Below are 17,538 nucleotides of genomic sequence, written 5' to 3' on the forward strand. Positions count from 1 at the left end.
TCCCAAAATGACAATTTAGATTCATTGGTCACAATCCCAGGAATGAAGGAAAGATTCAGTGTGCTTTGGGAATAGCTAAAAGAAACGGTATATGCCAAGTAAGAGGTTAGGGATAACATGAGTAGTGAACACTGAGCATATGGAGAAATCCACATGGATTAAGACACTTGGGGAAAAAACTAAAGTTACAGCTTGTGTTAGCCCTTGAAGTATTATGGGAAGAGCAATTCTTAGATGGTGTAGTTAATGTAAACTCCAGAGCAAAGGATGACATCCAAGCAGGAGAAATGGCAAAGGCATACAAATAACACACTCAGGAAATATAGCTAGGTATCTATTTACAAAAAGTACAAATACAGAAAAGTAAGAGATAGGAGGCCATGCCCTGAACGTTCCATACTCTCTCCATTTAAGACTCTCCTCTGAGTAAACTGTTGTTTAAACAAAAGTCATAATAAAGTGGTCTCAGAGACTTTCTAAAAGGCATTTCCATATTATGTTTAATGTAGTATTTCTTCCCTCTATTTGAGCAGAGTATCACAGCTAACCATGTAAACCCTCTGGATTTTCTACAGCAATGGGAATCCCTTAAAGAGATGAAAGGAGGCTCCACTGTTGAGAATATGGCTATACAAAAGAAATTTCAAAGAATATCCAGTTCCTCCCCAAATTTTGCACACTCAATGACTAATTTATACAAGTGGATCAAATAATTACTAACTAGATCCTTCCAATGAAATGATGGAACCTTTTTATGTTGATAATATCAGTTGGATATGACAAAAATAATGATATTAATACATTTTTTTAAAGCTACCTTGAACTTACTTCTTAAGGCAGAAATAGATGGGTATAGAGTTAGGTATTCCAGTATATATTAGGGATTTGGCAATATATACTAATAACGACTAGTGAAAGGAAACCAATTACCCAAATCTATTGATGTGCAATAATATTTTTACATATAAGTAATTAAGTAAATTATAAATATTAAGCTTCTCTTAACTCCTCTGTAGCACTATTGTATTTTTTCTTCCAAGTATTTCAAGCAGATTGCACATGTGGCTCTTTTACTATGTATTTGTTATTAATAAATGATGAATAATATGAATACATAAATGGACAAATGCTTGTTTATGATTCAGGCTTTGTTTTAAATACTTTCTTTGGAGCCTGTCAATTTACCTCATATAATCATTTTTTGTGGCCATGAGAATGTACCTATAGACGTCAAAGTACAGGAAGTTTAATTGAGTAAGTGTGTCTGCTGCTATGCTCTGAAATCCATTTCTGCATCAGCTTCCAACTGATGACTGTGTTCAGTGGGGATACTAATGCAGGGCCATTGCTGGAAGACATAGGGCTGCTTTGATAGCCAAGTTTGCTCAGGATTCCCTGAAGCCCTTGCTAACCTTTCCTTTGGCCGCACGTCATGCTTAAGTTCCTCCACTCAAACTTCTTATCCCTCTCCTTCACTCTGGGTCACACATGCTTCATGACTAACAGCTTTTCCAGCCTTACTCAGTTTCCACCCCATTTGCTCTGATAGGCATTTCCCTTAATAAAATTCACTTGTGTTTAATCCCTTTTTGGCATCTGCTTCTTGGAGAACCCAGATAATACAACATCTAATATTTATATTTAAGGATTCCCACTCTACAGATTGGGAATCTAGGATCTGAATATATTCAGTAACTTTCCCAATGCAACATTTTGTTAAGTGTCCAGCCAAGGGTATGAATCCAGGTAACGTGAGCACCAAAATATAATCACTCTAATTCTTAATGAAAAATCTTGAAATCAACTAATATAGAGATACAATTAGCTTTGTGCAAAGTGTCATCTTTTTTAATCTTTTTTTCTGTAACTACGGCATTTTCAAATGTTTTACCTCTTATGATTAGAAAAGGATGTACTATTTTCTTCAAAAATTTCAACGAACAGTTGTATATTACAGCTAAACAGTGAAGTAATGCTTGCTAGAGGGGTGAAAAGAAGCTAATAGACTGCAAGTTTGCTATAAGATTTTCCTGTTTTTCTGGAAACACAGACATAATGTAAACAATGGAAACTTAGTCTCATCTCTTAATTTTAAACACAGTAAAACCTTTGCATAATAAAGGTTTGAACTTTCCGGGTTCACTTATATGTGGATTTTTTTCAATAAATACAGTACTATAAATGTATTTTCTCTTCCTAATTATTGTCCTAACATTTTTTTCCCTTTCTCTCACTTTATTGTAAGAATAGAGTATATATACAAAATATGTGTTAATTGATTGTTTATGTTATCAGTAAGTCTTCTGGTCAACAGTAGGCTATTTGTAGTTTCAGGAGAGTCAAAAGTCATGCATTGATTTTTGACTATGCCCCTAACTCCCACATTCTTCAAGGGTCAGCAGTAAACTGTTACTTTAGTTGCATCTTGGTTTATTTACAGACCATGAACTTTCTTTTAAGATTCAGAAATGTCATGTCACATTAATCTGAAGAATTTCACATTTTTTATTCTTAATTGTCACAGTTGGTAACACAGATAAATTTTATCACAACTAAAATTGATCAAGAATCTCATTCCAAACTAGTGTATTATTCAATAGTTCAGTATCACTATTCTTATGTATTACTTAAATAATGAAAAACACTGCAGCAGGGCATTTAAGATACTTCAAGTGGAAATATAATTTTAAAAAATAAGTTATTCTTTTCAGTTTGCACAATGTTAAGAAGAACCACAATGCAATAGTGGTACATACTCACCAGAATAGTTTAAATGAAGAAGGCAGATGACACCAGGTGTTGGCATGGATATGGTACAACTGGAGCCTTCTCTTGTTTTGGATGGGTGTCTAAACTGATATAAACCACTGTTTGACATGTATGCTAAAGCTAACAACCCCATGGTTCTGGAGGTAAACTCAACAGTGTTTACCAAAAGCAGATATAAGAATGTTCAAGGAAGTACTTCTCAAAATAGCCCAAAATTGGACATAACCCCAATGCCCATAAATATTAACATGGGAAAATAAATGGTAGTATATCTATATAACAACATACTATATAGAAATGATAATAAATGAATTGCAACTATAGTCAATAGCTTATAAGCTAAATGTTGAATGAAAGAAGCAAGGTATAGAACATACTCTGTGACCCCATCTATAAAAGTTTAAAAATGAATCAATGTTCTAAATTACCATAAGAGCTACTCTAGGAGAGACTGTCTAGAAGGTTGAAGGGGATTTCTGGGGTTCTAGTAATACGTTTCTTGATTGGGGTCCTGATTACACAAGAGTGCTCATTTTGTGTAAAAAAAAAAAAAAAGATTGAATTGTACAGTTAAGATTTGAATATTTTATGGTCTTCCAAATAAAAAATACAATTAAACACTCACATTTTTAATTGTATTTCTTTTTTTAATATGTATACATATTAAATGTATACATTTTTCTTAATATGTATACAACAGAAAAAAAATGGTATTTTTAACATGGGCTAAATGGTTTTGTCATGACAAAATGAGTAACTTAGGATCCTGGTTTGATAAAAACTTATTCCATGCAGCCTTTACTTTGCATGCAAAAAAATATGGTTTTCTAATCAAATAACAATGTTTCTAACAAAGGCTTTTTGAGTTTTTTATTATGAAATTTTAATAAATCATTAATCACATTTTCTTCTAAATGTACAAGTAATGGGTAAAATTTTTGAAGGATCCCTACAGAGGTTTCTGGACTTGAAAAACTGCTTGCATTTCAACTAGAGGAAGGGAAAAAAAATACACACACACACACACACAAAAAAAAAAAGAAGCATGTTTTTTGTTAGAGAAGTAATAGGCCCACACCATCTGTCCTTATTTCTTCTAAGCAGGTCTGGTAATGGATGACAGCGGTTTAATAGGAATACTCACTCCCCAAGTACAACTTGCTTTTCATTAGTATGGAAAGAAGGCAAGCACTGATATATTTACATACTATAAAGATGTTTTAAAATGATGATGAACAATATTCCAATTCTCTTTGTGTTCAACATATGAAATATTAAAAAGAAGTTCTAATAAATCTATACATAGTATATCATTAGGAAGTCATTTCTCCTGACTTTATCAACATTTCTTATTGGAAACTCATGTCATGCCCTACTAGTTGATATTAATTTAATTTTATTTAGAATGCAGTAAAGGGGATCCCTGGGTGGCTCAGCGGTTTAGTGCCTGCCTTCGGCCCAGGGCATGGTCCTGGAGTCCTGGGATCGAGTCCCACATCAGGCTCCCTGCGTGGGGCCTGCTTCTCCCTCTACCTGTGTCTCTGCCTCTCTCTCTCTCTCTCATGAATAAATAAAGAAAATTAAAAAAAATAGAATGCAGTAAAATTTGTTTCATATTCATATCAAAGGTATGGTATTTTTATGTGCACTTATACAACTTCAAGTGGAAAAAGTATCTGGAATCTGACCCTGGAATTCATTACAAAACACCTAGAGTGGTCTGACCTAGAAATCTTTGATAACTTCACTGGGACAGGATACAAGAACTTCTAAATTAATATGAAATGAAGAAAACACCTGATCAGAAGCTTTCTTTTTTTACCATTATCATAATCTTTTTTTACAATCTTTTGAAGATTGAGAATGGGTACCATGCTGTTGGTGGTGGTGATGGTAATAGTAATACCAGTACTGATAGATGTATATTACTTTTTTGTATGACTCGATTAGGTGATTGTATATTAAAATTCCTCCAAATTCCAGAGTTTTGAGTCTTCTATATTCTAGAAGACAAAACATTAGAGTGTCTTTGGCTCTGGCAAATATATTGCTATATTGGGTAAAAAGGTCTGGGAAGAACATTATATGTATTCATCAATGAACCTCTTCTTCAACAATACATTTTCCTTTCAAACCATGTCTGGGTCTCCCTTCCTAGTTCTGGCAGCAAATGTGAAAGTACTACAGGTATTTTTGCATGTGAATCTGCCTCAAATATATGGGTGACACTGCATGTACACAGTGTTGGGTGATAATGCATGTACACACTATTGCTCTGTGTACATGCAGCTTCTATACACACTTTTCTTCTTCAGTGAAGGTCTTAATCTTTGAAATCTCAAAACCAAAAGAAGTCATATGATTGATTTTATGTGCCAGGTTTATGGGTATAATCTTTCATGGTAGGTAAGAGGCTTACATGGGATTTAGAGAATGGAGACATCTGTAGAATCAATTCAAAATGATTAAACCTTTAGGGTTGCACTATCTCACTTCAATTGTGCAGACACAAACTATTTTTAAGTTAATCTCCACCATTTGTTTGGCTTTATAATTAGAGATAAATAATGTCTAAATTTGAGCTTAAATAATGAAGTCAAAATAAATAAAAATAATAGAGACCTTACTATGGTTTTATTGTTATTATTTATAAATAACTAATTTCCTGCTGTGGATATTGTACTTGTGATATCTTATGAATAACACTCATTAACATTATTTTAATAAGGCACTGCCGTGCTTTGTTTATTAGCCAACAGAGAGCATGGAGATCCCTACAAAAAAAAATACAAACGTTTAGATTTAGAAAACAGGAAGTCGTTAAAGAATGGATATTAATCAGTCTTCACCCTAACTCTTCAATCAGCAAGGCATGTATTTGTTCCTGTCAGTTTAGCCAGGTGAATCACAGATAAGCTGTTTCAAGATATTTTGTAAGATAAGCAGCTGTGTGAACCTAAAAAATGATATTTCCAAATGAAAATTTAGTGACTATACATGCAAAATCAGTGATATTTAGGAGGCTCTCATTTTAACAACATTGATTACCTAATAAAAATTGTATTAAAAGTAAACTTAACCGTATGTAAAAAAATAGTACATTCCTTAAATTATTTCCTTTCACCTAACCAACCCTTCCCTAATCTTACCAAGAAACAAAAGCTCCGTTTATATAGTTTTAAATTTTTGAGTTAGGGATGCCTAGGTGACTCAGTTGTTGAGCATCTGCCTTCAGTGCAGCACATGATCCTGGGGGTCCTAGGATTAAGTCCTACATAGGGCTCCCCACAGAGAGCCTGCCTCTCCCTCTGCCTATGTCCCTGCCTCTCTCTAACTGTATCTGTCATGAATAAATAAATACAATCTTTAAAAATTTTTGTTTTAATTAAAAATTCAAAGTAGGGGCACCTGGGTGGCTCAGTCAGCTGAGAATCTGAGCATCTGACTCTTGATCTCAGCTTTGGTCTTGATCTCAGGTTGTGAGTTCAAGCCCCATGTTGTGCTCCACACTGGGCATGGAGCCTACTTTAAAAATAAACAAAATAAAATAAATTAAAAATGAAAATTCAAAGCAAGTAGTAATAATGGTTTGTTTTATAACTAATTATTCTCATTTTCTTCAAAGTAACTGTCAAACTAAAAATGACTAGTTCTAGCTATCATCAATTGCACATACTATTTTATGTGTAATGGAATGTTAGACTAATATTTAATTTCTAAGGCACACATTTCAAAATTAAATTCTTCTTAGTAAGATATGGGCTCTCTTTCATGGACTTATGACAATTGATAATTATCATTTTGCACTGATTTTCTGTCTCACTTCACTGTTTCATAACATTATATGTTATCATGTTAAACTGTTATCATGTTAAAATGTTAGTTAAGGGATAACTATTATCTAAATACTGATAAATATTATTTGAATCCAAAAACCATTCTTAATTATTTAGGGTATACATTTCACTTAACCAATCTTTTATTAGATGTTACTAAGTCCTAAAAGTTCCTAGAATCTTATACAATTTTTTTAAATGTAAGTGGCACCAACATTAATTAAATTTCAAATATAAAACTACTCATTACATCATAAATACTTTCAAATTAGATGCAAGATACAATAATTCTAAGATTATCAACCTACCATCCAAATGAAACTGCTACGTAATTCTTACCAATAGGTAAGATAATAAAATCAGAGAGAAAGAACCTATGAATTTCAGTGTATTAGCTTCCTAGGGCCACCGTATTCAACCCTCTACACTGAGAAATGTAAGGAAATTGGAAGCTACCTGTATGATAACAAATTTCCCCTTGAACATCAATTAATCAATGAACTTTACATATAAGCCTCTATCCTTAAAGTCATAATCTATTTTCCTCTAGGGAAATTTTATTTACTCTAAAATAATATTTATATTTCACAAATACATCTCTTAATTTACAGCCTGAGTTTTCTCATTGTAATTCGGTCCCCCTACAGGAAAATATTTTAATCACCTTTGGAAATTTTCAGAACATAGTATCTAGCACTTTCTGCATTTTAAATGACTTTTATCTTACTAGCAAAAGTAAGCAATGCTATTGATAACTTCCTGTGTTTTAAATTCATACAAACAGGAAATATACCTTAACATACGATTTGTTCTACTCTGCTCTAAATGTTAAAGTTCTGTGAAAGCAGTGAAGGTCCAGTGTATTATGAAGGTGTTGATGGCTGATGCTTTGGGGACCCATATAGGCACACAGAATAAATTTTAATCACACTTAATGCTAATGTGGTAGCAAGACTGTGACAATATTCAAATGTGACTAATTTCATTAAATTAGCTATACTGTTGAAGCTAAACTTAGTTGTTTAATTCTATATAAATGCCTCAAAAGAAATAATTAAGCTCTTTTTATTTTTGGTTGATGCTTAGTGAAAAGATATTTTAACTGAGATCTTGTTAGAGTTTTTGTTTGTTTGTTTGTTTTTTATTTTTATTTAGCAACCAGCTCTCTTGTTTCATCACCGTAAGACTGTAAAGGTCCTTACCAGGTTGCTGAATCTAGCACTCTGCTTTCAAAAAGAAATACACCTATACCAGGAATATAGTACTTGGCATTCATCTCTTGGCTTATAGTCTAAAAGATTTGTTGTCTGTCTTTAGTGACAGTAACATAAATTTAAAGCTGGAAAGGACCTTAGAGGTCATCTAGTCCAACTGAACCACGTTTTAAAACAAATGAAGAGGTATGTTTATTTCATCATTTTGCACCTATGTACTGTATTTCCAGAAAAGCCTTTGAGACAGCTTAAAATAAAAGGTACAGACACTATAAAGCAAAGGCACAATGACAGAATAATGAAGGGAGGCAGATGACAATTATGTAAGGAGATCTAGGAAAGAGACTACACTTCAGCCTAAAACCCAGCCCTTCATGATAGTGAAGGCCAAAAGGAAACACACAATTCAGAAGGGTCTCATTAGCTAATGAAAGTAGTAAGTGCAAATGTCAGCAGTTGTTTTTTTGGTATCTCTAAACTCTCAAGCACAACACATGAGTCTTATGAGCAATACAACCAAAATTATCTTCAATAGCAATTTCAAAGGTTTCAAAGATATAAATACACATGATCCTTTTTTAAATGAACTTTTGTTAAGAGTTGCCTGTTTGATACTAAATTTTAGTTTGAAGTAGACATTTCTACTGGGACTTGGTTATTTGACTTGGTGAAAAATGTGGCCTTGGAGAACTTAGAAGAACAGATGGTTAATATTTCCCTGAATTTATTTTTGTTTTTAATTGATATTTTATTTCACCACTCACAAAGAATATATTCTCTGGAAGCAGAGAATATATTCTATTGAAGCACTATAAACAAAAAAAAATTTCAAGGTCAAGGTGACTTGAGATAAATCACAAAGCAGAAGTCAGGTCTGAAGCACTGCTTTGTCTCCACTATCCTACACAGCACATAGAAACAGGATAAGCAATTTACTAACACACAGTAGTGAGAGGGGCAGGACAGGTGTAATGATGAGACATATTTTAATTGACAGTTAAACGTTTTTTAATTTTCTTTTGTCTTCCCTCACTTTTGAAAAAAAAATGTGTTTTGTAGAGGAAATTATTCGGTAGATTTAATTCCCAAAGTTTAAAGCAGATCCATCATCAATGGTCTATGAATTGGTCTTGATGTGTGGTCTATATATTTTTGGATTGGTGACAGGAGCCTGTCAAGGGAATCAAAACCTGGGTTTTGTAGCTTTTATTATAAACACTTCTCAGTCTACCTCTTATCTTGGGCATGATCAAACAAATCAGATAGGAATTAGGAAAAGCCAGGCATAATAACAAGAACTAAAAGGATAAAAATGTTTATGTGTACTTTATTTTTATTTCCAATAGCAAAAAAATTGGAGTTCTGAGCCCATGGAAGAGATTTGAAGTTTTAAAAACTTGTCAATAGTCATTCTTAACAAAAACAATCCTACAGTAATTAGTATTTAGAAAGCAATTAGAATTTGAGCATAACACATCAGTTTTAATATCCAGTTTCAATCTCGTCTCCAATTCCAACTTGAAATACTGTCCAACAATTCCGTTTTGTGGTCTGTTGAATTTCAAAATACAAATTGATAGGCTTCAAATCATAGTTCTTATGTACAGCAAAGAGGAGATGAAGGTGGGGAAATAACTAAGCTTTTGCACATACCTCATCTTAACTAAACCATAGCCAAATCCCTGCTATCACACAGTCCCACGAAAATGATTCACTTGCATAACAGAATTTAATGTGTCCACTTGCATATATGAGAAAATTTCTTCTCCAACTATTTCTTGGCAAATTCAGTTGTGCTGTGCAGAAAACAGCTGGACTTGGTTCTGTAGACAGAACTATATGTGCTCAGGGACTTTTAGATTCCTAACAATTGTGTATACCACAGAAATACATTTGGCTGACTCGGTATATGAAAAATACACATACACAGAATGTAGGACATTTAGGACAGCCTCCAAATCCTAAATAGAATGGCTATTACTGGCCCGGATGGCTTAGAGTTTCCACACCTTAGGGTCAATGTAGCCAATCTCTCCCTCATTCTCTATACCTTCCCCTCTTTTTTTTTTTTTTTCCTTTTTTCAGTCACTTAAATGATTTCTGCCACATCTTACAGAGTTTACACACTCCATCCTCCCTGCCTGAGAAGTTCTGTCCCTTTAGACCCTTTCCTTAGTTGGGTGCGCTAAATGTTAAAAAGATTTTTGCAGAATGATTAAATTAAGGATTTTGAGATTACCCTGGATTATCTGAGTGAGCCTCAAATGCAATCAATCACTTATATATCTTTAACTGGCAGCCAGAGAGAGATTTCTTTTTTACAAATCAAAAAGAGGATGATAGTGGGATCGCAAATCAGGGATCAGAGTGATGCTGCCACAAGCCTAGAAAGGTGGAAGAGAAATGCCAAAAGAAAATGCTAAAAGGTGGAAGAGGCCATGGATGGATTTTCCCTAGAGCCAGGAGAGGGAGTTTGGCCTGATTCACAGTTTGATTTTGGCCCAGTGTATGAATTTCAGACTTCTGACCTTCAGAACTATGAGAGAATGTTTTTGTGGTTTTAAGTCTCTCGGTGGTAATTTGTTACAGCAGCCACAGGACACTAATACAACCACCAATACCAATAATGTAGGTATCCCTCCTACATTATTTTCTCTCACCTTGACTATTGCTTGCTAATGCCTAGTTCTCTGGAATGCATGTATCAATATTGTAATTAAGTAATTAATTCACAATGATGTGTTTAATGTCTGTAACTTCCTCCTAAACTGACTTCTTGAGGTCAAGGAGCATGTCTGTCTTAATCATCCTCTAGTTCTATGGCTTGGCAACATGTTTGGAATATGAGATGTCAATATGTTTGTTATCTGAGTATGACAGATACAAAAGGAAATTAAAAAATCATTTTCAGGCAATAGTTTATCTTTTCCAGAATTGGTCCTTATAAAAGTTAAGAGTCATTTCTAAACATTCCTGAATTTGGTATCACATCCCACGAGTGTGTAAGTTCACTTTAATGCTGATTTGGTTCAGCTTCTGGTGGTCTATCATGGAGTCTCATCCAAGTTCCCATTAGTAAAAAGGAAAGAAAAAAAAATCAAGAAAACAGAAAAAGCAACATAACACCAAGTGCTAAAGCAACATAATACCAAGTCCATGTATGGAGAGTCACCAAGTGAGTGACTCTCCATACATGGACTATAAGAACAATTAAGTTAAATCATCCTATCCATATCTTATTTCATGAGACAGAATAATTTCCTCCTTATAAAAATCATGTAAGATGGTAGTTAGCTCTCCATAGGCTGTTTCATGTCATTCCTGCAGCATCCCAGAGAACATTCTTCTACTGTCCCAGTTTTGCTCCTTGAGGGGTCAGAGACTGGCTACTCCCATATAACTCATAATGTGTAGCCTCTTCAGGAGACTGAGCTAAAAGAACAAGGTCCACTGGGAGGCTGCTGGGCCAGGGGCAGAGTTCCACAAGAAAAGCCTTGTTGGGGGAGGCAGTAGAGCAGCATGGGTGCCAGAAGCAATTTATAACCTGAGTGATCAAGAGCTCAAACATGGAGGTTTCCCAGCATCTTTGTCTCCCTCTGCGGCTTCCCACCATCACCCCCAGGCATGAACTGAGCCTCTTTTTCTTCTTTCCCCCTTCCCTTTCACGTTACAAATTGCTATTTATTAGTACAATAGGATTTGAATGAAGTTTAGGGAACAATGGAGAGAGATTACAATGCAAAACAGAGAACTACAGTTAAACAAGTGACTTGCATATATCAATAGTTTATTTCAATTTAATGTCCAAATAAAATACAGCCCTCCTTTAGAATCCCTACCCAGAAAGCAGTACATGGATAATCTATAAATAGTTCTCATTCCTGCCACACTCATGTCCCCCACTATATGTGCATTTTGAGCATGATAACATGTCTGGTACCCTGAACCAGACAGGATAAAATAGTTATCCACCTTAGGCTAGTTGAGTTATTCCAATAAATTCTTGCCAGCCACTGAGACAAGCTGTGTCTATCAACCTGCTCTCTGGTTGAGATCAAAAAGGAGCTCAGCTATCATCTTGAAAGTAAACAAACAAATAGAAAAATGGTTATTACTTTTTGATATCAGACCCTGATTTTGGATAAACATTACTACCTTCTAAATCAAATGAGTGGGGAAAATAAAACAGGAAACACCACACACACATATACACACAAAAAGCATACTGTAAAAAAAGGAAAGGGAGCATCATATTCCCATAATGAAGACTCTGGGGGAAAGAATATACCTTAAAAAGATTTGACTGTGAAACCAGAAGAAATATTTAGAAAATTGCTTTAAAGTACTTAGACTATGAAGAATATATAGAAAAGCAAGTCAATTATAAAATAGAATGTGGAAGTTAAAATGACAAAAATGGGAGACGCCTGAGATTAGGAGGTTTATAGGAAAAATAAATGCAGTAGCAGAATTTCCAACCACAAAGGAATCCATGGACAAGAAAACCGATACACTGAAAAGTTCAAGTGGTAATTGAATCAGAGCCCTGGGGGGAAAAGAAAGAGACAAAACAATGACAGAAATGATGGTAGATGGGAATCCCAGAGACTCAAGTTTCAACTCAAAAATAATTTGTATCTCTGAGAAAGAAACAAGAGCAACTTGATCTAAAACAATAATCAAAACTATAACTGAAATATAACGACTAAAATAACTAATGAGATTGTAGGGGCAGTGGTGGGAAAACAGTGAAGTGTTATCCATATTTAGTAGTCAAACTCCAGAAATAAAATATATATATATATATATATATATATATATAAATTTATATATAGATAGTAAGGTAACATCAGCAGCAGCAACAATAGTCCTTTAAAAATAAATTCTGGGGCAGCCCGGGTGGCTCAGCAGTTAAGCGCCACCTTCAGCCCAGGGCATGATCCTGGAGACCAGGGATCAAGTCCCAAGTCAGGCTCCCTGCATGGAGCCTGCTTCTCTCTCTGCCTCTCTCTCTCTCTCTCTCTCTCTCTCTCTCTGTGTGTGTGTGTGTGTGTTGTCTCTCATGAATAAATAAATAAAATCTTAAAAAAAATAAAAATAAATTCTGTCAGGCTTGCTCTAAACCTTTCTTTTGCCACATTAACATACTAGAAGACATCGAGCTTTTAAAAGAATAAGAATATGACCAAGAATACTATACTCATCAGGTTGTCTTTCTCAAAGTTGAATGAGAAGTATTCTGTATATATTCTACTGATTTGTCTTTCCAATAATAATTTACTAAGGATATATGGGTATATATTGGGGAAAATAATCAAAACTAAAGCTTCAAAAATTCGGAAGTTGTAAATCCAAAATCCTGAGACAAATGACTTAATTAAGTATAAAGCTAATTTTACATATTTTATAATAGTTTGCTACAAAAATATTCTAGTATTAGTATAGTTACAAGAGAAAGTACAATTACAAGAGAAAGTATATTTAAGAAATTATATTTCATATTCCAAATTACAATATCAGATATTGAGAATTTTTAGGGGCCAAGAGAAGGAAAGGCATTCTACATCCCACTGTGAGCTCAAGAGATATCACTAAAAATTCTTTTAGGCTATATTCAACGAATCCAGATTTAGACGACACGTGACCTCTTCCAACATGACCACTCTAGTCTAGTCCATGCCTATTCCCTCATCTGATTGTTACAAAAGCCTCCTAATTGGTCTCCCAGTTTCTGCCATTGATCGCCTTCAGTTATTCTTAACACAGGGACATAGAGATGTTATTAAACATAACCCAGATTATGTTGCTCCTCTTCTTAAAACCTTTCTATGAATGCCATCTCAGTTAGAGGAAAAGCCAAAGTCTTTACAATGGTTCTTTCTCCACAGTCTGCCTCTTCTTTATGTTTCTGGAATTATCTACTGATACTCTTCCCTTCCCTCATTATGCTTCAACCACATTAGTTTCAAAAATGGTATTATCAGAGTAAGTCTGCATGTTTCTGATTCAGGGTTTTGGTATAAGCTGTTCTCCCTGGAATGTTCTTTTCTCAGCAGAGCATAGTCCTCCTCATCTCTTTCAAGTATCTCCTCAAATGCCTTGCACCTAATATATAATTGCCATGTGTAGCAGTTTTAAAAATCAAGTTTAAATAGGTTGACATCCAGTGATGGGTCTGTACCCCTTCTCTTGAACCTGAGTATGCTTGTGATGCTATAACCAAGACTGTGACAAATAATTTTGTGTAACTTCTAAGGCTGAATAGTATAAGCCCACATAGCTTCCCCCTGATTCCCTCAGGATGCTCAATCCATGAAAACCCAGCTACCATATAAGAATTTCAACTACTATGATACCACTGTGATGGCAAAGTCATGTGTGGCTCTCCAATAAAGAGTGTTTGCCAGCTGAGCCCATCCTTTTACCCACTCAATTATTTATAAGGTGTAGGAAAAAGCCTCTTGGACCCTCCAGACTGGCTTATTTGCCAGTTGAAAAGCATTAAGTCATTTTAATCACACCAAAGCAGAATAATAGTCCATATGAATCCTGCCAGAGTATTTTTATAGTATCATAAGATATAATAAAATGATTATTGTTTTAAGTAATTAAATTGTGGGGTAGTTTCTTAGCAATAGTAAACATAAAACCACTCTACCTCTATTGCCATCAATCTCTACCCTCCTTTCTTGATTTATTTTTTTGCAACATTTTAAAACAGATCAAGTAGTTAACTTATTTTTGATGATCTCTATTAGAGATTTTTGTATATTTTATTCACTGATACATAAAAACCTACCTATAAATAGCTATAAATGTGTGTTGAATGCTGAAAGACTAATATTAAATGGTAATAAAGGTTATGTATGCAAGTTTTTAACATTAAAAAATATAAAGTGAAAAACATATCCCAAGAAGAAAAAAACAAGCCCACAGAATGCTGTTTACAAAGCATAAATGAGTTCACAGAAGTAAATGCAAAAAATCAGGTAACAGAGATAAATTATAGCACCTACTATTGAAAACAGACTGCCAGATTGAATTTATAAAGATAAATAAATGAATAAAACTCTATTATATTTACTGGAAATGTAAAAATTATTCCTGGACTTTTAACTATAAAATACCTAGGTTAATGTGTAGATTACTATGGGAAATAAAAATAAAAAATTTTGAGTAGCAACACTGATTTCAGAAAAAGTAGAATTCAAGGGAAACGACTTTATATGGAAAATAATAAAAGTGCTTAATGGCGTAAGGCAAAATAGTCAATGGATATATAGCAACAATAATCAGTAAGTTACATATCAAACATTTATAAAGCAAAATGTATTCATGCTACATGAATACCTAAGTAAAGATAAAGTTATAATCAGAAGAAATTTAATTGTGGTAGAATTAGTGTTGCTCTCAGTTATGACTGATTAAATAGATAAAAGTTTAAAGGATATAATTTTATCATTATAATGTATATTTTAACACATAAATATAAAAATTTGTGAACCAAAAAATATTTTTCTTTCAAATTTCCTTTGACAATGAAAACTCTAATGTATTAAAGATTATAAAATTGCAATATATTTCTTAAATATTTTATTTATTTATTTGAGAGTGAGAGAGCACAAGCAGGGGGCAGAAGGGGGAGAGGAGGGAGAGGGAGAAGTAGACCCCCCAATGAGTTGGGAGCCCATCCCGGGGCTCAATCCTAGTGCCCAAAAATCATGACCTGAGCCGAAGGCAGATGCCTAACTGGCTGAGCCACACAGGTACCCCTGCAATATATTTTTAAAAGTACAAATTATATGGTTTACATTACCTACCTAAAGCTAAAAAAAGCTAAAAATTAAGGGAAGTTAGAACAAGACAACCACTACCACTGCTCTCTTATAATAGTCAAAAATAAATACATTGAGATTACTCCTTTGTTAAAAAAGAAACCCAGTCAATTATTAGAGAGATAATCCCATATGTCATTCAAAATGCAAAAAAAAAAAAAACAAAAAAAACCCAAAAATGCATAGGTATAAATATTCTCATTAGTATTAAGTTTTTTTAAATAACTAAGTATTTAACTCAAAAATGTAAAATAGTAGAACAAAACATATATAAATCAATTATGAAGAATACTAAATTAAATGTTAAAAGGTAATGAATTATAAACAACAAAAAAATCAGAACTGATAAAGGTATATGAGTTCATTCATTACCAAGTAACTCATAATATACAAAAATGTGACAAAAATGTATAAAAATATAGAAAATAATAAAAAAATATTTTTATTTATTTATTTTTTAAAATTTTTATTTATTTATGATAGTCACATAGAGAGAGACAGAGACATAGGCAGAGGGAGAAGCAGGCTCCATGCACCGGGAGCCTGACGTGGGATTCGATCCTGGGTCTCCAGGATCGCGCCCTGGGCCAAAGGCAGGCGCTAAACTGCTGCGCCACCCAGGGATCCCCAGAAAATAATTTAAAAAATTAAAATAAAAAATGTGAAGTAGAAAAACAAGTGTAAGAGATGCAGAAATTGTTTTAAACACAGTTACTCATTTCATTTATATGACCATGTACTGGGGAAATGAATCTTATATGAACTTAAGAATGATAAATCTGGTAAATATATGAATCTTTTTGCAAGAAACCCAAAATATTGTTAAAAATAAAATCTGTCTTAAAGGCTCAATAACCAGACAGTTTTATTAGTATGTCTTTTAAAAGCCTGAGTCCAAGCTATAAAATACATATAAAATCATAGAAAAATATGAAGCTTCTTTTCTAGTAATATTACAAAGCAAAAAAAAAAAAATGATACCAATTTTTGAAAAATTTAAAATAAAAAGAATGAAATATTTAAACAGTATTTCCCATGAACATAGTTAAAATATTCTTAAATAAAACAATCACAAACTGAATTATATACTTACTAAGAAATCATCCACCCTAATAATCTAGGATTCAAATTCAGGCATACAAAGGTGGTTTAATACTAAGACATGCCTTATTTGTATAATGCAACATAACACTAAACCTCTTTATTTATTTTAAATTGCATATTTACTTAATAATTATAATACACATGACTAATAACATTTAATTAAGTATTAAATAATCTTTCCTTACCATGATTAAAATAACTATCTTAAGCTAACAGGCAATTTTATTATTTAATTTTAGCTAATATGAGGAAACAAATAAATATGTATATTAGAAAGGAGACAAATGATCAGCAATAGTTTTATTTTTTTTTAATTTTTTTTTTAAATTTTTATTTATTTATGATAGTCACAGAGAGAGAGAGAGAGGCAGAGACATAGGCAGAGGGAGAAGCAGGCTCCATGCACCGGGAGCCTGATGTGGGATTCGATCCCGGGTCTCCAGGATCGCGCCCTGGGCCAAAGGCAGGCGCCAAACCGCTGCGCCACCCAGGGATCCCGATCAGCAATAGTTTTAATAACTAATCATCTAATCATGACTACTTCTATGTGATCACATATGCCAGATGAAAAGCACAAAGCAAATTTGTCAACTCAACCCAAAAGATAAACCTCTATCTTTATATGAGACAATGTGATCATAAAGAAAGACTTTAGACTTCAGAAAGATTGAATCCAAGTCCTATGTTAGTCCTCTCTCATATACGGAAGCAAATTTTTCCACCCTAAAATATGCCTCTTTGGCATACTGATAATCTTAAACAGATTATTTTTAAGAAACT

At 33.6% G+C, this 17,538-nt stretch overlaps 1 protein-coding gene across 6 annotated transcripts in view; it reads right to left on the bottom strand.

Annotated features, from left to right (window-relative positions):
- Window positions 1-17,538, bottom strand: part of GPC5 (glypican 5) — a 1,330,718-nt gene that overhangs the window by 884,147 nt on the left and 429,033 nt on the right. The window lies entirely within an intron of this gene.

This window comes from Canis aureus, chromosome 17, assembly GCF_053574225.1.
Source record: "Canis aureus isolate CA01 chromosome 17, VMU_Caureus_v.1.0, whole genome shotgun sequence".
Lineage (NCBI taxonomy): Eukaryota > Metazoa > Chordata > Mammalia > Carnivora > Canidae > Canis > Canis aureus.